The following is a 21,833-nucleotide window of genomic DNA, read 5'->3' as shown; positions in this document are numbered from 1 at the left end:
GTTGAAAGTAGTCATGGCATCCTACCAAGAGCCTGCAACACTTTCCCTACTTAGTTCTTGAAGCCTAACACACAGTGACTAGTTCCATTTGAGCAGAAGTTATGCTATGGTTTCTATGGCAACATAGTCACATCATCTCTCTCTTATATGAAACTACGCTATAGAAAGACGCTTACTTTGAACATTTAAAAAAAACAATAATAAACGGAATAAAAAATTAAATATCAAAGCGATTATTAATTGCTTTGATATTTGATAAACTTACAGCAGTTTAATCCCGTGGATGGGCTGAGGATTTTTTTTATGTGGTACTCACTCACGAAAGATTTTTGTTTAAACCTGTACTACATTAGTACTTTAGGTGGGCTTCCTGATTCCTGATTTAATCAGGAATCTCACTTGAGACTACGTGATATTTTTTCCCAGCCATTTCACGTTCGATTAAGCAAAATGATGATGTCGCAACGGATGATAAATATCATCTTTCACCAAACGACATTCACAAGCTTATGCATGTCTTTTAGTGACTGTTAGAGTGGAGATCCAATCGGTCAACCAAATTTGGTTGCTTGAAAAAGCAATCAAACAGGTTAGTATTTTTTTTTTGTTATTTCAACAATGAGATGAGTAAACAAAAATACAAATTGATAAATACGGTATAAATATATAATATATAAAGTTGAACAAAAAATTAAAAATTTAGAACTCACTAACGATATATACTCTAAGCTGTGATTTGTAATTACTTTTTTCGTAACAGATTGTATTAAATATTACCCCATCAATCACCTTGCAAATGTATTATTCATAACGTCATCGGAAAAGTACTCGACCATCCCACTGATTATTGTGACTTTATTGTAAAGCACGTAGAGTGATTTACAATAAATCACAATTTACAAAATGAACACAAAAAAAATGTGAGTTAGCATTTTACAAGTTGAATGTAATCGATAGCAAGCTGAAAAAATAAACTAACAATTTTTATCAAAATATAAAACAATTAAGTTATATTTCGAAACACACATCACTTGCCTATGTCACGAACATTAATTCTCATAAGCAATTCATGTTTCTTAAAAATAGTTCGCCAAGTATAGTATTCTTTGTAATTACTGGTCGGAACTGTAGTCTCATGCGGTAGCTTTGACGCCCATCAGGTTAAGGAAATTTACTAATGGGATTACTAAATGTATCTAGGAATTTGAAAGCATGTTCGGAGACAAGAGAGAGAAAGAGACTCTTCTTCTAATGTGACTGTGTATGGTAAAAACGTATTTCAATTTATAGCTGTTTGTAAAGGTCGGATATTCGATACGGAGGCGTCGAGGGACTTTTGAAAAAAAAATAAAATGTTTAATGTCAACTATTTAATGAAGTTGTGCCTAAATTAGGCTCATTCACTTTTTACAAATATTCTCGCCTCTTGTGCAATACTTTCTCGGTCTTCCAAGAGCGCATGCTTCTATTACATCACCTGTTTCTCTCTGATCGAAGACACTTCGCTCACAATACGATGCGTTCAGTGTCGCGTCAAAATCACGGATGTTACCCACCCGATGCGAGTGCTGTCCAAGTTCGCACAGAAAATGCCTTTTAACAAGTTCACGTTGACATTGAATGCTAGCAACAATTCCCTATCTGCCAATGAGAACTCGCATACGATATTTTAGTTAGAGGAAATTCATCAGGTGCGGAAAAAAAAAGAGAGAGAAATCCGTTGCCAAATTCAAGTTTACTAATATTCGATCACATGTGAAGTAAAAGATAATGAAGCAAAATACAACATTCGATGAGTTTGGATTTATTTGCACTGAGTTAGCGTTTGGTAGAGAACAAACTATTGTATGGAAAACAAGATGTGATAATTTTTCGGAAAGGAGTGGGGAAGAAGAGGAAGAAGATAGTCCATATCCTGATTTTACTCAAATTCCTGCCGTCTGTGTAATCTTTATAGTTATGTACTTTGCAGTAATGCTGCTTGCTCTATGTGGCAATGCCATGGTCTGCTATACCGTGTTTTCTAATCGTAAAATGCATACGACAGTCAATTACTACATCGTTAATCTCGCTATTTGTGATTTTATGGTTGGAGCTTTCGTGTTGCCTGTTAAACTAATGGAATTAACAGCTCCAGCCCACTGGGGTGTGCTCAGCGATGGCTTATGTACTGCAATGTTATATTTACAAACAATCTTTGTATTTGCCAGTGTGTTAACACTCGTAGCGACTTGTTTAGAAAGGTGAGTTTGTATTCAATTTATTTTAAGCTTCTATTTATTTGTTTTCTTGCTATATTGTCTATTATTTTAGTTACCGATGATAATCACTTCAGTTTTCACTGATCAATGCACAGGTTTCGAATAATTTTGATGATTCTTTAAAATGCAAACTGAATACCTTAATAATATGCTAATTTAAAAGAAGAAGCTGAAAAACAAGATTCTGTAAAATCTATGTTTTTATGATAGTTTTAAATAATGACTGGACAACCCCATCACCCAGATACATTGCCTTACCAAAAAAAAAAAAAATCACGGAATACGTGCAGATATACCCTAATTTTACGTCTCAGTTCGTCCCAACAAATGAACTGAAATGAATCGCGTCTCCCCCCCCCCCCACGTCTTCCCCAACTCATAGATATTCTCTTGTGTTCAATTAGCTCTCTCTCTCTCTCTCTCTCTATTGGTCACCTCATTTGTTTGTTACTTAGAGTTACCATGTTGAAAGGTTTTAGAATCAGCATCATATAAGTGCTGCAATGCATATTCACAATTTGTCAAGAATATCAAAGGCGTACGACCTAGCAGTCACAATTCCATACTATATGAAGCAGTCCACATCATTACACTACTAACCTCTTTATTACATCTATTACACTATCATTTACATCTATCCAATCATTACACTACTTACACTACTAACTTTGTCATTAGAACAACACACTCAGGTAAAAAAAAAAAAAAAAAAAGAGATGCTCGTAGCTGCTCAGCTCTCCAAATACAGATTTTAAGCTTCGAATGGAGAAGTTTTAAATTATGCCAGAAGCAAGTGCGCTTATGCATGTACATTTTCAGGTAAACATTGTCAGTCTACTACGCAAGGAATAATTATGAAGTCTTCCTTGCGTAGCAGACTCCAATCTAAGAGAAACAAATGCCACGTTGTCCCACATCTGCACAAGAAGTTACAACTTTCAAGACTTACTTGATCGCATCGGTTCAGAGTCGCCCGTGGACTTTCGTTCGTTCAGGACGTTGCAAAGTTTGGACTTGGAAATAGTGAATAGAAATTTTCCAGTAACACCTGATTATAATTTTTCTCTGCAATGCTGTTTAACGTTTTCATTGTTTGTCATACAAGATCGAAATGCCTTCTGGGGAAGCTTATCTCCATAATCAACCATAAAAGTTTACAAGTCCAAGTTGCATAACTGCAGAGAAAGAGAGAGAGAAAGTGAAACTGGGATAGATAAAATGAATTTGTGTGGAAATGGCTAAGTGCTGTCTCTCTCGAACCCAAGCTAATTTAAGATTATTGATGCTAACGTTTTAGTATGCAAAACCAATAATAAGACCGCAAGACGTAAAAAACACACCGATGCAAATCTCTTCCCATTGATTAGATAATATAACAATACGAGGGTGGTCTGAAAAGTTCTATCGGCAAGATTTTTTTTTTCTACGTTGGTACATCTGTCATAAGCACCCATGTGAAATTGCAAGTCATTATATAAAGCAGTTTGTTTTATACAGCTGTCTGAAACAAACGTACTGTCTTGTAAAAGAAGGTTTAACGCTAAAAGAAATTCATTCGAAGTTCATAACAGTTTATGGGCACTCTTCTCCTTAGTTTTCGAAAATTAAGAAATGGGCTTCTGAGTTAAAACGTGGCCGTACCAGCCTAGAAGACGATCCACGTGAAGGAAGTCAAAAAAGTGTAACAACACCAGAAATCATTGATCAAGTGCGCGATATGGTATTGGATGACCGGCGAGTCAAAGTACGTGAAATAGCTGAGACCATAGGCATTTCAAAAGAACGTGTAGGATATATTTCGTATGAAGAATTGCAAACGAAAAACCTTTGCGCAAGATGGGTGCCACGCTTGCTCACAGCAGATCAAAAGCGCACTCGCACGAAAATCTCTGAACACTGCTTGGAGCGTTTTAACAAGAATAAAACTGATTTTGAGCGTCGATTTATTACTATGAATGAGACTTGGATTCACCATTACACACCAGAATCCAAACAACAGTCAAAACAGTGGACAGAAACCGGTTGTTCAGTGCCAAAGAACACAAAGTCGGTCCATCAGCAGGAAAGGTCATGGCATCGGTGTTTTGGGGCGCTAAAGGCATTTTGTTTATTCGTTATCTTGAAAAGGGTAAAACAATAACCGGAGAATATTATTCGGATCTTTTAACCATACGAAAAGAAAAAATTCGTGAGAAAAGACCCGGTTTGCAGAAGAAAAAATGATCATTCATCAGGACAATGCACCTGCCCACAAAAGTGTTTTGGCAATGGGAAAATTAAGGGATCTGCACTATGAATTATTGGAACATCCACCCTATTCCTCAGATTTGACTCCCTTGACTTCTATTTCTTCCCAAAACTAAAACTCTTCCTCACTGGTCAGCGTTTTTCTTCGAATCAAAAGGTGATTGCAGCTGTACAGGGGTATTTTGCAAATATTACTGAGAACCACTGCATGGACGGGATAATGGCACTGGAGCATCGCTGGAATAAATGTATAAGTCTTAAGAGTGATTATGTTGAGAAATAAAAATAATTTTGAAATTATAAATTCGTTCACATGGATGCTTATGACAGATGTACCAACTTAGAGAAAAAAAAAAATCTTGCCGATAGTGTTGATACTATGGTCGAGAACTTTTCAGACACCCTGGTAAAACGATGCAAAATTAAATAACAAAAATAGGAAAAATATAATCTATCTTTAAACGATGATTACATTATAAATTAAAAATTTAAAAATACAAAAAAAAAAAAAAGAAATACATCACAATAACATGCTGACCAGTCTCTTTCACACGTAATGCACAAAAAAAAAAAAAAAAAAGATACACGTCCCATACTATTTTCTCGAAATGTAAAATCTCTTCTTACAGGTGAACGTAAAGAGCTATTTATGGGTATATTTTGGTCTGTTGTCTGGACAACTTTGCACATTTGTGTGATTGACACTGAAAAATTTCTCCTAACATTTCTCTTCATTCGAGTAGAATTTTTATTGTCAGCAGTTGAACCAAACTGCTTTGTAAATTTTTTCAGTTTTCTATATTCTGTTTACGTAGTGAAGTAGTTTCAGAATATTTCAGAGAAACAAATGCAAGTAATGTTACAACCTTTTATTTTTCTATCATATACCGTCTCTGTAAATGTAAAATGTTGTTCAATTTATATTTATTCCAATCTATACTGCATAAAGAGTTAGAGTTTTACGCTCGTATAACAAACCCACCCACCCACCCACAGACCCACACACAAAGTTTTACAAATAAGTTTTTTATGTTAGTCTGATTTGTGATTTGAAGATTTGTGTTTTTTATATACCCAAACAAACATGCATTTTGTTCGCACGAAGTACCGCATCGCTTCGTATAAGGATGTGAATCTTTATACGAAGCGAATTTGAAAAAAAAAAAAATTGAGCCAATCCATAAATAACATTTTCAATAAACCCCAGAAAGTTATATAATTTGTCAATTTAAAGAGGTATGCTACGATTTAAGTGTCCATACATACTTTTAGCCTTTTGTATGAATATCTATTTTAATCAGACCCCTTTATTACAGGCAGATTCACATTACACCAACCTGAAAGCTGATCAGTTTTCCAGTACTACTTCCGTTTTCACTCTAGTGCGTCTCATTCAATAATTTCTCTCCGAAATAAGCCATAAGATAAAGTTACACGTAGAAACTAACGTTACAAATCTATTTACGCATATATTATTCAGTGAATAACTTTCATGTTATTCACATCCTTATTGAACTATCGATGCACGAAATGTAGCGAATTCTTCACTTTACATCAAAGACTACTAAAAACATTATTCAAATTAAGTGGATAATGAATCCAACATTATTCCAAAGCCGAATAGAGAAACTACAAGAGTTTCATGCAGAATATTCGGCATGAAACTAATCTGAATAATTTTGCATCGCCGAAGTCTCTCTTTTTCAGTACTAAAACCATTTTAGTACATCCTGTATAGTCTGCTGGTATAGGTTCTTAATCATGCATTCCGATTTCTTCAACACGAGTAGAGTTATTTGAATTACTTTGTCATATAGAATCTGCTTAATCATTGCCTTTTCTGACCGTCAGCCTGTTGCATATTATTACGAACTGCAACCTTTCATTTCACAATCACACAGCGATGTCTTTTGCATTTATTCTAAGCGTGAATATCTTTCTTTCGACATACTACTTTTTTATTATTAAAACTATTTGGTTGCCTATACCTATACTTTGTTTTTATTTCTGAGCGAAAAAAAGCCATTTGTGGTTATTAAAACCTTTCTCTAAAAGAATATCGATAAGTGTGAAACTCATATCCAAACAAAAATGTAAATACAAAAAAATTTAAAAAAGCACATTAAAAAGGTTAAAAGACGTGCTCATTGAAGAACTGTGGAATGCAGAATTTGTCAGATAGTCAGTTAAAAAGGGAATATCAATAGGGACGTGAGTAGTTGAGAGGATTTTTTTACAGGGCAGCCTCAGAAGATATTAGACGGGAAAAGATTCCGGTACCTTTCTTGGAAGTTGAAAGAGACGTATAAAACAGTTCCGAGTCTCTAGATTGGAAGCGAACACAAGTCGTTTAAACTAAGGGAACATTATTATTTCAACTGCGCGAGAAGAACACATCGTATAAATTCTGACAATAGAATTTGTACGTTGTACTTTGACCAGCAAGTAACAAAACGTGATTATGGAAACCCCAAAGGAAAGACTGTTCACATCGCAAATGCATATCATGCTATTCAGTGAAGAAATGGTGCCATTCAGAAGATTTAACAATTACATTCTCATCGCCAAGAAAGAGTTTATATGATAATGATGCATTTATGATTGTAGCACTTTCGGATCATCGTTGTGAAAACATCGTAAGAAAATTCAGGTAGGAAACTGTTTATAGAACAAATAATAAATGTGTGAAATTTATTTTCCCAAATCCTTCGCAATATTTTAGATATGCATAAAACTTCAACGATACTATTAGATCTGCAGTTCGTGAGAATTTCTTTATAACACGGTTAGTTGGATAGCGCCAAAACAACAGCGACTATAACGAAGTGTATTACGTCCGCAAATTGTACGTCTTTTCTGGTTGAAACACAAATCTAAATTCTGGAAGGAAAATCGCGCTCCCTACCTTTATATGCGCTTACGGAATCGATCAAACTCAGGTCTTCCTAACGAAAAGGTACGATTGCTGCTCATATACGTATTTTGAAAATCTGTAACGCATATCTAACAATACTGATCATTTACAGAATATTGATAATGATACGTAATTGAATGAATTAGTTCATTCAGTACGTAATTGAATGAATTAGTGGGGGGGATGGGTTTCTAGAAGTGGTTGAGTACTTTATCAGCGAATGAGCCAAGGATAGGTATGATTGGTATTGTATGGATAATAATAATAAGATATCGATTAAAATTATTTTAAACGAAATATTTTAATTGCATTATAAATTTTGGTAAACAATAATAAATAGTGACAATAATCCATTTTTAATGTAGGACAAATAATCAGGGTCAGATAGGGGATACTTCATCAGCCGAGGCGCTTCATCGATCCAATACTACTTAATATATTTGATTAATCCCTGTTAACAATCAGCAGGCTCCGAGATCTTGGTAATCGCTCGGTAGGGCTAGTTTCATTTCCCATTCCTGCTTTTCAATAAGACGTGTGAATGCGTCTTTTTTATCATCTTGACAAAAATTATATCTATATGCAATTCAGTCGGATACTATTTCAGAACAACATTCATTTAACGGGAATTAATAAAAGATCAAGGAATGCCATAGGAAGCACAGTCAAGTTAAAGCACCTAAAAATTACCGACACGATTTGAAGCAGTTCACAGATTTTTGAATTTGTAAGGTCTGGGTGTAATTTTTATTCTCCGCGTTCCTTATCTCAAAATTATTCGACTAAATCAGTAATGTTTCAGGTATTTTTGACTTTTCATTCTTGTCTATATGTATGTTTTTTAATTTACATGAAGGCTTTGTTTAGATTAAAATATTTTTTGTCTTGATTTTCTTCCGACAAATATTAATTTGTTCGTGATTTTCTTTACTAGAAAACACTGCCGTTTTCCTCTTTAAACCTTCTGGGAGTGGGTTCAAAATCATGACGCATCTATATCTTAAAAATGAACAGCTTCTAATATATATTTTGTGTATTTCTGATCCTGGACATATGCGGAACATCTTTGTTTCATGAAGAAGCTTCGTCTCCTCTTTTCTTTCATGTCTCACAGCATTATTGTAAACTCTCTTTGCTTCACTGGAGTTCTTGAAGTTTTAATTTAGTTTCTGGACATTTTCTGAGTGGAAAAAAAATTAGAAAATGGACTTGAAAACTAGACGTTTTAATCTAATATAAAAAGTGGCGTTTTTTCTGAGGGCACGGGGAAGTTGCAACTCTAGTCACGTGCTCAACTACATGCTCATCTATGGCATCTACAGGAGTGTTATCAGAGAAAAAAAAGCTTTCTTTAAAAACTTGCATTGAGTATAACATACTTAACTTTTCACAATAATTTATAGTTTTCATTAATACAGTATTATCATTTTAAAGTAATACCCCTCATTTATCAGGTAGAAAGATTTCATATACTTTATTTTTTCCCATTTATTTTTATACAAGGAAAATTTTCCGCTGACAACATCGTTGGAACTGGAGATTGGAAGCTAGGAAACTGCTCATAGATGCCTTCCTAATGACATGTTGATCAACTAGAGGACGACCATCATCTCCTTCCATTATGCACCCCGATATACACTAACGAGAGTTAGTGTATATCGGGTTATCAAATGTCAATTCCGAATATCAAATGTCATCAATTGATGACATTTGATATTCGGAATAGTTATCAAAATTTATTCAGCTATTTAAGTTACGATTGAATCATTCATACGAAATTTAAGTAGAAAAAATCCAATCCCGATTTCTTTGATTATCTTATATCACTCCAATTTTGCATTCAATTCTCTTTTCCTTATGATTGCGTAATGTGCTTGAACAAACGTTTGAAAATTCTACGCAGTTAACGATGAGAGCTAACACTATCTCTTTCTATCTTTTATTATTAGAATTTTTCAATCACCTATAACAGCATTTCAACATTAGAAAATATTAATTTTAATCTGTATACTTTTTCCTAATATTTTTTCCCATTCAGAAGAGCTAAGCGCTGTACATTTATTTTAAATGTTCGCTTTCTGGCCAATGAGAGGAACGTTATCTGAAAATAAAAAATAAAGGTAATCGGGTGCTTCTCGTTATAAATCTATATACGTTTTTAATTTCTACGTTACAGTTTCTCATAAATTAACCCACATCAGCGTAAACATTCTCTTTTCCTCTTCAAACTCTTCGGTTATCTGTAGTCTCGAATACAGATTTAAAAAAAAAATTCTGTTATCTTAATTTCGAAGTTCTGTAATATTTGTTGTTGTTTATTCTCTATCAACAACAACAAATTACTTCTTCACGTTTATCTTTCAAACTTTTAAGTGGATATTCCATAGGGACATATTAATATCGTCTAAGAATTGTAACTTTATTCGATAACAGTAGATAAAAAGAAAAATCTGCTGATACGGACTTCAGCATATCATCTACTGTTACGCTTGCAATGAACAGCTTTAAGCCTAAACTAATCAGAAAAAGCGAGTATTGCAGGAGAAACACATTCTGTTAGTACACATATGTAATATATATATGTAGAAAGTATTTTACCTTGGGTATAATAAATGTTAAAGATACCAAGCTATTTTAAACTTGGTTTTACTCCATATCCCAAGTATGCAAACAGACAAATAAGTCAAGTTTGCACCTGCACGTAATGCAAGTCTCGCTGACCCTGCAGGTAGTGCAAGACCAAGTAACTCATGGTAAAAGTAGAATAAGCTCTGATCACTAATCTTAATATTTACCCATAATGCAAAGCACATCTCCTGAAGGAGATGTATGATGCTTTGTATTAAAGGCAAGAGGCCACTACCCAGACCGGTTTCGACCTTTATTGAGGTGTATTTAAGTAAAGACCTCTCTAAAAATTAGGACGATCCCTAGACCATTCCATAGTGGCCGAAAGACCGTCCAATTCAGCGTTGTTCCACTCAGTGACAGACTCACTCCGTCACCGAGAAGAACTTCTCAGCGTTGGCTCTACCCAGTGGCAGGCTCACCCCACCACCAGCCAGAGCCATAATATCAGCGGTGGCCCTACTCAGAGACAGGCAAAAACCAATCCCCAAGCAGAGCCTCTCAAAGCCAGCCCCCACCAGTTCCGACCCCTATCGATGTCTCAACAGTGGGAGCCAGGCTAGAAATACCAAGATTTTAGTAATACAGAGCTTATAAGTATTTTACCAGAACAAGTTACCATAAGGTGTTTTAACCTTATTAAATAAAAATCTCCGGAGGAGATATAAATGTAGAAAGTATTTTACCTTGGGTATAATAAATGTTAAAGATACCAATCTATTTTAAACCTGGTTTTACGTAAAACCAGGTTAAAATAGATTGGTATCTTTAAGATGTAATATATATATATATATATATATATTTTTTTTTTTATTTATTTATTTATTTATTTATTTATTATTTTTTTTTTTTCATATGGTTTAGCACATCTCATCCGATTCTACATTTTGTCGAATTCTCTAACATTCACAGAAATTTCCACTCTTGTCGTTTATACAAGATTGATTTATCTTCGCTGTGGGTTCTAGCGAACCACATTTTATTGTACTCTCTTAGCGGCAAGCAGTTCCAAACACTTTTCTATGTTCAACCAGTGAAGAAACGTGATCACCAAGAAGTCATTGACACCAATACTGACTTCTCGACTGTATCGAGTAGTGAAAACTACACCCAATGATTGATCGCAGAAAAGTAGCGATCATTACAATCAGCAGCCTTCATCCTCTTTTTTTTTTTCATTCTATTTTATTTTATTATCTTATTGTGGCTTAGTGCCTTTAAGCAAGTGAAGTTCAGAGTGTCGTGAACTAAATTGAATTCTTTACGAAAACAAATTTTGATTCGATAAGTCAGAATCATTAAAATGACTATTCATTTAATGAGTAAAATTAACAACGATTTTCGGTTTAATTTTTTAAAAATACTTTTATTTATTTTTTATTTTATTTTATGCTAACTCTTTAAACGAACAGACAATTGAAATTGCTAATTTCAATCAATCATTATTTCAACATACGCACTATTTATTTTAGATTTTAATATGGTATGATGACATGAGCTACACAAGATGATAATTTTAATGCACACGTGACCACCAACAAATAATTCCATCCAATAACAAGATAATTGATATCCAATAGGGAATTTAGTAGAAAACTCAGATTCATCATATAGTAGGAGCTAATTTTTGTCTGATTTTGAAGTTTGCCATCTGTGGTTCCGAAAGAAATAATCAACATTACAGATGAATTCATAAGAAAAAGTGCAAACCCCGAGATGCGTCCAAATAAATACTTTCAAATACATATTTACTGTATAAATTTCGGTTTATATCGTAACTATTTTCAATACCACGCAAAAATAATATACACCAAAGAACATCGCATCATATCACAATATACACACGCGAAAACCTTTTGAAGATCTCTGTTTATTTTATTTATACGCTTTTATCTTAATTTTGTTACCGGGAAAATACTAATTTTTTTAACTCCATGAAATGCATTGTTATGGTAAATTATTCTACAAGCTGAAAAAACTCGCGTTGCTAAGCAGTCGTGAGGCATGTTTTACCTGTCAAATTACTGATCGATTAAAAAAGCAGTCGCTAACTGGATTGCAATATCTTCTGTCGTCTGCAAAACCTTATTCCGAAAAAAAGTAACAGTTTTTTTCGTCAAGAAGAAAATTTATAGAAAAATACTTTTCATTTCCATTGAATTAAGGATGTCAATATGTCAATAAAGAAATGGTTCTACTAAGATAAAAAAAAATGCAGTCAATAATAAATAAGCATCCCAGATAATTCAGGTGTCTACGCAGTTCTACCGTATCTGAGAAAAGAAACAATTAAAAACTTATCAAACTAGCAGTATTAAATAACAATAATAATAATAATAATAATAATAATAATAATAATAATAATAATAATAAAACCTTAATTCTTCCGCAACCGCAAAGACCACCTATTGAAGCAATTTTCTTCAACAATGCCTGTTCACGTGGTGTAAAAGAAGCATCTTAATGATGTAACGGGGGTGATCTAGGAATATTGATTTCAATTTTGTCCCAGGTGTTTAAACAAATTTCACTTTCTGTTGCATTGTTGTTAACAATAATGAAAGAACTAAATTTATACACGTGGATTTGAAAAAATGTCATAATTAACAGAGGGATTCCAACTTCCAAATACCGTACGAGCCTCATTCGCATTCAGACAAGATAGGCTGACAACAGCAATACAAATGTCTGTCTTATGCAAATCAAACTAAGAAATATAATAAAAGTTTCATGTAGACTATTTCATTAGCATGTTTTGCACATCAATTTTTGTCAAAATATTCTTTGATAGTATTAAGTTATTTTCTGAACCATTAAAGGTGACACATTTTGCATATTTATTGGACATTATGGGTATATGAAATTCTGCGCATAATACAAATAAAATCAGCATTATGTACTGAAAATTTCTTTGATCTTTTTCATGTGATTTTTGTTTGTAACTAAATTCTTTACTGAAAATAACAACTATTAAGTTACGCCTTTTTTTCCCGCTTTGCCGGTGATCTAAGTCTCCAGATATAAAGAAGGAAAAAACTTCGAAAACTGTTATATTAGGAAGAAATGTTTAAAGTCTTTTGTTATTCAAATTGATGTTAACATCGAAAATAAGTTGAAGTAACAAAAGTTTTGCTATTAAGATGCAAAACATGAAACGTTGTTTATAAACTAATTTTCAGCTTTCTTGCTAATTGAAAAGTTGTGTAATGAAAATTGCGTAATGAAAAGTTGTCTGTTGGCAATGGTAGTTACAAATTAGGTGTTTTTGCATTGGAATACATTAACAAAGACTTTGTTTCAGATAAAATAAGTAAACAATGGCTTTAGTGAATTCCAAATATTTCGATTTTCAAAATGAAATTTTTGTAACTTGCATCAAACCGTATACTGAATTGGTGTTTTTTTCCATTTTATTTATTCTGTTAGTGGCTTCATTTGCAGAGTGTTCCTGTGAATATTTACAGGTATATGGCACGAGAAAGTATTCTTATTAGCTATGAGAAAAAGACTCATCGAGATACTTAAAGGATGGTTTGTGTTTTCCACGGTAATGAGATGGTTTCTTTTCATTTTCTGTAATTACATTTTTGCTGTAACGGAAGGTTTATATAAGTGGTTTGTTTATGTTCTGTGTATCTCCATATTTTAACATTTTTTTTCTTGGTTTATTTCCATTATGCTGTTTTTCATTTTTTACATTTATAAATTAGTTCGTTAGTTACGAGTGCTATTGTTTGTAGATGAAAGGTACGATGAAAGTGGAGAATTAAGCTAAACAAGAATACTTGAAAAACTATTATTTTTTGCAACTGGAAAATGATGTACTGTGTTTTTCATCATTAACTAACTGATAGTTGATGTTATCAACTAACATTCAGATTTGCTGGGCGCGCACGAAACAGAAAAATGACTTCATGAAGATACTGTGATGCGATTCGTATACAACAAAGTATCCTCTCACTTTGATGTTTATGCAATTCTTTTTTAAGTATTTTCCATTGCAGTTTACTGCACAGAAAACTTTATTCTCCAAACAAAAGTTACAAATTGTTTCTTCATAGAAATAACTTCGAACTTAACGGAAAACATGCGAAACGTTGAAATTGAAACATGCGTTTCATTTCACATCCAGGAGAGTCCAATCATATAAGTATTCAGTCAGTTGTCGCCAGATCTAAGCATGATTCGTCGGATCAAAATAGTGAGTATCGATTTGTCTATCCAGACAGTGTCTTTTTAACTTCCCAGATTTTAGTTTCTGCCAGCACAGCAACATTGTAATTGTTACCGAACACTGCAACCCGAAGGGATATTAGTGAATTCTTTAGGCCAGGAGTCGGCAACCTTTTCAGACTCGCGGGCCACATTCAACGTATATTTTAATAATCGGGCCGCAAGCGTTTAATTAAGAGAAAATAGTGAGTGAAAAAAATACTTAAGTATTTATGATTTATCCATTCATCATTAAACCTTCTTCCTTCATATGCAATTTTACGTTTTCTTGAACCCATTTTTGAAATTATTTTTAACAAATATATATCCTCTGAAAATACTAGTTGATGATATTGAATTATATTAAAAGACCAGGGAACGCGACTGCAAAATTGCGCCCAAATCTCGGTTGTCGTCGGATGAAGTCGACTTTGTTATCCCCACTCATGATGACTCGCGCCAAGATGCACAGCGATATCACGAAGTATAGGTATAAAATTATTTTAAATTTATTATTCATATTATAAAATGTATTATTTAAATAATTCAACATACTGGACACATGCCATGTAAGTATGGTCAACTTTTTATGGGCCGCCAAAAATGTACGTTTGGGCCGCGGGCCGCCGCCGATCCCTGCTTTAGGCGAACTGAGGTCTGTCTAAGGCGAATTAAGTGCTGCACATTCTAGTCTTCTAATATATCCACATACAGGTGCGGTATTGTTTGGATAAACATGGATGACTATTCTTGGGCCTTTCTGTAACAATACACGATAAGATGTTTTGCCTTTCACTTACGATATTCCGTAGAACGATTTTAAGAGAAATGTTTTTGCGGTTTTGAATGCAAATGAACAATAGAGTGCGATAATTTCTTACCGCATGCTATTGCAATTCTCCATGTCACAATTTGAATATCATTACACCGAGGGAACTAGAAATGTGGTAAAGCATAGCGAAATCCAGTAACATGCATTTCATAACTGAGAAAATAGATCAGTACGATGTTGGTCCGCTTTTTGAACATATTTCATCGACAGAGTCTTATTTATTATTTCAAGCAGACAGAAGATGGTGGGAGATATCGTCCGTGATATAAATTTGTAAAAAAAATTCTACGTTTTCTCTGTTGATTACGATGTTGGAATCATCTACCTAGAAAGAAACCCTTTTTTACCACAAGAAGTTTTATCATGGCACGTGAGCAATTTATTGTATTTTAATACTATTGACTCGCTCACGGGAAGTTCCATTTACTAAGAGTTTTGTAGGTTATGGCAATAACCTACAAAAGATATAACGGAGGACACATAAACCTTCGTTATGAACCATATCAATATCATACTAATAAAAGTTAATATATTCTGGCGAACATTATTATACCATTTTTTATCAATGCATTAACTAGTCATCGATTATGTGCAGACCTACAGAGGATTCAGGCAGGATAAGGTCAGAGAGTTATACCTCCAATATATGAACTAAAAAAAAAAGATGTGGGAACTATAATTATAAAGAAAACGCATAAAGAACTTCATTTGGCAATGAACTGTACGAACTAACGGATAAAATATCGGAATTTTTATTCCAATTAGGCAAACCAAGTTTTTCGGTAATTTACAAACCCTTGGCCAGACTTCGTGTCTCTTATTAGTATGAATATCGAGTTAGTTTGTGTCGAAGCTTTGGTTTCTTTATATTTATATTCGTATCTATCTTTTGTGGGTAGTTGTATCTTTTGAATAACTGAGCAAGGGAAACGCATCACTCAAAAATAATGATAATAAATAAATAATTAAAATAATAAGAATAATAATAACGATAACCACCTTCAACAGTAGAGATTCAAGGGGCTGGAGAAATACCACTAGAAATAGTTCATAATAAACTACTTTAAATAAAGCTATTGTTGTTAAGATCAAAACTTGAACAGAAATTCACGAGGAGATTAATCTAGGCCATAATCAAGAAGGGATATTTGTATGGTCACATATTTTCAGGAACAAAGTACGCTTTATTGGAATGGAGAATGCTTCCATCAAGAAATCCCAGTCATCAGCCAGCTGTGTCATTTACAAGCGTAAATCATTAGTAGCTGGCAGCCAAATTTAAGGCGAGGTCGATATGCGATTTCTCCTTTGATTTTAATCTTTAAAATACACCAAATTATATTTTCGATTTTTTTTCAAAAGTTTTACTTAATAAACAGGGGATGAAGTCATTTTCGAAGCATTTTCATTCGTTTTTGTCAATGTGACAAAAATGTCATTTTTTGTCACCCAGCATAAAATATATTAATAAACGACTCGGTTTTCTTCTCGCTTGCCAACCGCGAACGTGAATGTCATTTTCCATGATGTGAATGGCTATCATTTCACCAGTAGACAACATTTAAACAATGAAAAAAAATTCTTTTCATTCGAGATGGCTAGTTGATAAGTTTGAAGACAGCTCTCCATTCATCGCGGTTCAGTCATCCCCGCTGTGATGACTTTAGTCTTTTTTTTTATATAAAACCAAAAATAAAAAAAAGCGTTGCATCGATCTGCAAATTATAAAAGCTCACACTGCAACTGAATTGCATTCGAATATTATTATTTTTTATACATTTCTTCTTGAGCGGTCTAAACATGATATAAAGCTTCATCAGATTTTTTATTTTCAACAAGCGTATGATAGCATTAACATTATAAGAGATTATGATACGCTTAGGAATACCAGATAAGCCAGCACGACTTACAATACTAACTATGAAAAATTCAGAAGCACGTGTTAAAATGCAAAATAATTTAACAGATCCCTTTCCAACAACTCAAGAATTAAAGAGAGGAAATAGTCTAGATCCAGTGCTTTTCAGCTTGGTACTGGAATAAATTATCCGATTATTTTCAGGCATTTTAATAAAAAATCACTGCAGATTGTAGTAGATGCAGATGACATTCAAGAAAATCAGAAAGCAAAACTGTATTTGGAATTAGATAAATTAGCACGCGATACAAGGCTAAAATTAATTAAAAAGAAAATAAGTATTAATGCCAGACAGAATCAGTTAACTGATACAAGTGTGAAAATTACGAACCATGAAATAGAAAAATTACAATTTAAATATTTAGGAGCAACCAAATGAGACAGTAGAAGTACAGAATCGAATAAACAGGATGCAATCAGGCTTTGTGTTCTCTCTCTTTCTTTCTTTTTCTCTCGCTCTCATGTGTATTCAGTTCAAAAATATCCATTGGAAGCAGACTAAAGTAAAATATATATAAATCAATAATTTGTCCAGTTGTTGCCTACGGATGTGAAACCTGGGTATTTAAAGCTAGGATGGAGAGTTTGATTTCAGCTTTCGCAAGGAAAATCCTTAGAAAAATGTTTGACTCAGTGAACGATAATGGCCTCCGGAGGATCAGATACAACCGTGAGTTATATCAACTGTATAAACAATACACAAAAGTTGCAGTGGGCAGGACACGTTTATCATATGGAAGATCTTATTATTCTTCAGGAGACTATAAATAGTAAAATTATTGGTAAAATACCAATAGGAAAAACTCAGAACAAGATAGCCATCATTAGTGAAAATAGAAACATCGCAATAATATTTTCTCGCTGATAGCGTAGAAAGCTAATGAAAAGTGAACCAGCTATAAATAAATGTTTGGATCCCTTTCGAATGCGCCAAGAGAGACCAGAAACAAATAAGTCACTTTTTGATCATGCAGGTTTAAATTAAACCGTGAATTTTGGCAGACTACTCCGAAATAAAACAGCTTCAGCACTCTTAATGATCGTTCTTTATATGAATCCAACCCAGGAAAGTTTGTGAACCTACAGTACATTGGTACCATCGGATAATAATCAAATAAGCTAGAAACTGTAGGACCCCAACCGTGACAACTTTTTCAAGCTGTTTCAGACATCGAATAAGTTGGGTGGTAGTTTCACACCGGCCGGTGAAATTCATCTCCCATTTAATTAGTTAATATCTACCATCACTGGGGAATTGAGAGAGGAGGCGTTAACCAATATTAATACACTCAATGCTATCTTAATAAAGTAGTCCGTCAAAGATATCTTCTATGAAAAACACATACAAAATAATAATAATAATTATGTACAAGCCTACCTTTTTCTTTCATCCGTACTCATTAAATTTAACCGATAAAAGGTGATGTTGAAATATCCGCTTAAAAATAACTCCACCTTAGAGAAGGCGGTTTCATTGCAAAATTCTTGTAAGTGGATTATTGAATTAAATTACTTACGATGTTAAAAGCATAAAAAGCGATTAGGTCATGGTTGCATAAAAAAGGCAAGAGCTAAAAATAATGTTTTTTCTTCTACTAAAAAATGCAAAAATGTAAAATCTACTAAAAATATTCTAATGTGCTCAATTTAACTAATCACCTAAGTAGAGAACAGAAAATATAGTTAGGATTGGAAGCAGCGGTCCGTGAACTGCTTCAGTAAATAATGTTCTGTCTTTGAAAGCCTTATTAAGTTTAAATCCTGGCGGCTATCTCAGAAGCGAATAATTACCGGAGATTTGACGTGAACACTTGCGATTCTTTACTGAACAGTTCTAACTGAGCGTATTGCGACAATATAATTATTCTTCACTGAACTGACTACTTGGATTACTTATAAATGCATGCGTTGTACGTAGATCTGTTATTCAGCGAGCAACACACAATTAATTTTTGTCATTCAGCGTTTTTCAAGTATGCAGCTGTTAAAATTGCAAACCAGTATTCCAAGTGAGTTGTACTTCCTGCTAAAAGCTCGAGGGGAGAAAATGTACCATCACGTCAAAGAGGCAGTGAGCACAACGGCAAATTTTTGATCTGATTGCACACCTCCAGCTCAAATGCTTCGGTTAATAATTGCCACCCATTCTTATCAGTTTTCACTTTTAAATGTTGCCACTAAGGCAGAAATAAAGCTGCCTTGCGAATTGTTGTTGATAGTGAGATCCTCATTACACGAACGTTAAATGTTATTTGATTATATTAATTATGTAAACAGGTGCCGAACATGAAATATTAAGTAAGCAAACATTCTCCTTATTAAATGCGATATTAATCAACCGCAGAATTTATTATGGCATCGAATATGTTCAGGAATTAAAAGACAACAACTGAGATACATACTGCTACAGATATTATAGATAGGGGCATTGAATCCTTAGTGAAAATAACTATATATAGGATACTGTAGAGTTTTTTTTTGGCCGAAAAATGAAATGTTATTTTTACACCTGTTGTCTGGAATTTGAAAAATGAAGTGAGAAAAGCCATTCTTCAACTATATGATTATTAAAATATATAATCAAAATAAAACTACTTCGAGTTATAGATCCAACAATGCTTTGTTAGCTTAGTATGGTAATCATCCCACACACAGCGCTAGAGTACTATAAGTTCTATATATATATATAGAACTTATAGTACTATATATATATATATATAGTTTTTAAAAAATATCAATCCTATACACGTTACGTGGAAGAACTTATATATATATATATATAAAACGGAATATCTAATCTTCTTAAAGAGGGTGTGGGAGGGATTTACAGTGGTTTTTGAAAATCCCTCCAAAACCATTCGTTGTTGATATGTTTATACATGAGATAAATTAGTACTTTTGCGTGTTTTTAATTCAAATCAATAATTCATATATATTTTAAGCAAATTATTAGAGATATTCATTTCCAATTACATCACGTGCTAGCAGGTGATTCTTTGAGAATTGCCACATAAACTGACCTGCAGCAAAGGTATTTGTGTGTATGTACGTGTTAGCTAAATTAATTGTATACCCAAATTAGTAATACGTGTTAACATTATATAACTAAATTCAGTATTATAACCCTGATAAGTGAAATATATCCTTTTTAGGACAAACGCGAAGCATCGATAGTTTTTAACTTTTTAGAACATACCACTGCTAGGTTTAATTTTTAGGCACTTTTAAAAACGATAAAAGTTTCACAGCACTTTTTTTTTAATTAAAAAAAATTAATTTTTGAATTCGATTAAAATTACATTTTTTAAAAAAACGACTTCGCTTTCCAACACCTCCTTCTTGTCTCTGCCCATTTAAAATTTTATTTTTTAGCAATAAAAAAAAAGAATAATTATACTTTGATGACATCACAGCAGTCAGTATGCTGTCTAACAATGAACTCAAAACCCTCTTTTTATCACATTTCATTTGCTGTTCGAAAGAATTTGTGTTTTTTTTTTAATTTTATTTCTGCGAGTTTCTCTTCTTGCAAAAAATCTATCTTAAAACTTAAATTTTAACTAAGAAATTAAGTATTTCAAAGATGAAAACATAATCTCAGCAGCTTTAAAAAGATAAACAAACTAAGAGGTATTCAGAAATATAAAATTGCTTCGAAGAGAACTTCTAAAAAAGTTTTGATACACTAATCAGGGTTCACGGAATTTATTTCTTCCTGTACAACAACTGGCGTTGTTCGTAGGTTCGTTGCAGAAATATTTTTCTTTCATTCCTTACATTGTCGTGTTACTCAAGTCAGGTTCGCGCAGAGAGAAGTTTCATATGCATGAGTGAATTCAATACGAGTAGACGACAAGACACCGACTGTTATACTCAAAACAAAAGCACAAGCTGGCCGGGTGACAGTGCAGAAATAGACGAGGGTATTCGACCATTGTTTCTGCGCAGTTTGACCAGTTTGACGGGTTGATTTCCTGTCAAGCTGGTCATCATTTTGGGAACGCATCTTAACCTACATTCCTCATAAGTTTAAACTGTCACAGAAGTGCACAGAGGTAACGTATTCCTTTGTTGCGTTACAAAAGAATACGTTATGAATTTTGTCATGCCATAATGGACCGTTTCTGGTACAGATGACATCTATTTGTCCAACAAAAAGTAAAAAAATGACACATCGGAGAAGAAAGGCACAGTTCCTCCGAAGGTGTTCAGTTTCAATCTTGTTCAAGAAAGTAATTTTATATCGTTCGATCTCTCGGTATACGGAAAATGTAATGTACTGTATGTTTGCTACCCTTCTGTTATTTCTTCGCATGAATATTTATACTGAAATTATGTTGGGTTTCGCTGTCTGAGTAAAGCTCCATTAATTATGCATTCACAATTACTTCTTAAATTAAAAATGGCAGATTGTAGTAGTGCTTTTCCTGTTTCTTTAATCTCTTTTGAATCAAACGGAGCACTTCAGTTCAAAGAAAAAATTACAAATGACAAACAAAAAAGCATTTATGGCACTTAAAATTCTTCGAACATCCAATTAAAAAGACAATTAGAAAGCGATGAATAATTTTCAGATCAATCAACAATTTAACGTTTATTTAGAAGAAATCTTAACGAGGTATTAAGCTTGAGGATTAATCATTTCAACTCCATTCAAGTAATGCGATCCTTCCCCCCCTTATTATCAATTAAAAAATAGAAATAGGAAAAATCCAAAGAGAATCAATTAAAAGAGATTAATACGAATGTAATCATTCAATTTCTTTTAAGAATTGCAACATTGGCACAGAATGTCTCTCCTCTTTTGAGAATAATTTATCA

At 33.4% G+C, this 21,833-nt stretch overlaps 1 protein-coding gene across 5 annotated transcripts in view; it reads right to left on the bottom strand.

Annotated features, from left to right (window-relative positions):
- The window catches only part of LOC150101402 (uncharacterized), a 150,751-nt gene that overhangs the window by 104,347 nt on the left and 24,571 nt on the right, over positions 1–21,833 (bottom strand). The gene's annotated exons all lie outside the window — the stretch shown is intronic.

Source organism: Typopeltis vanoorti, chromosome 11 (genome assembly GCF_054136105.1).
Source record: "Typopeltis vanoorti isolate ZY-2024b chromosome 11, IOZ_Tvanoo_1.0, whole genome shotgun sequence".
NCBI lineage: Eukaryota > Metazoa > Arthropoda > Arachnida > Uropygi > Thelyphonidae > Typopeltis > Typopeltis vanoorti.
Note: the sequence above shows the minus strand (reverse complement) of the source record. Positions and strands in the feature narration are given on the sequence as shown.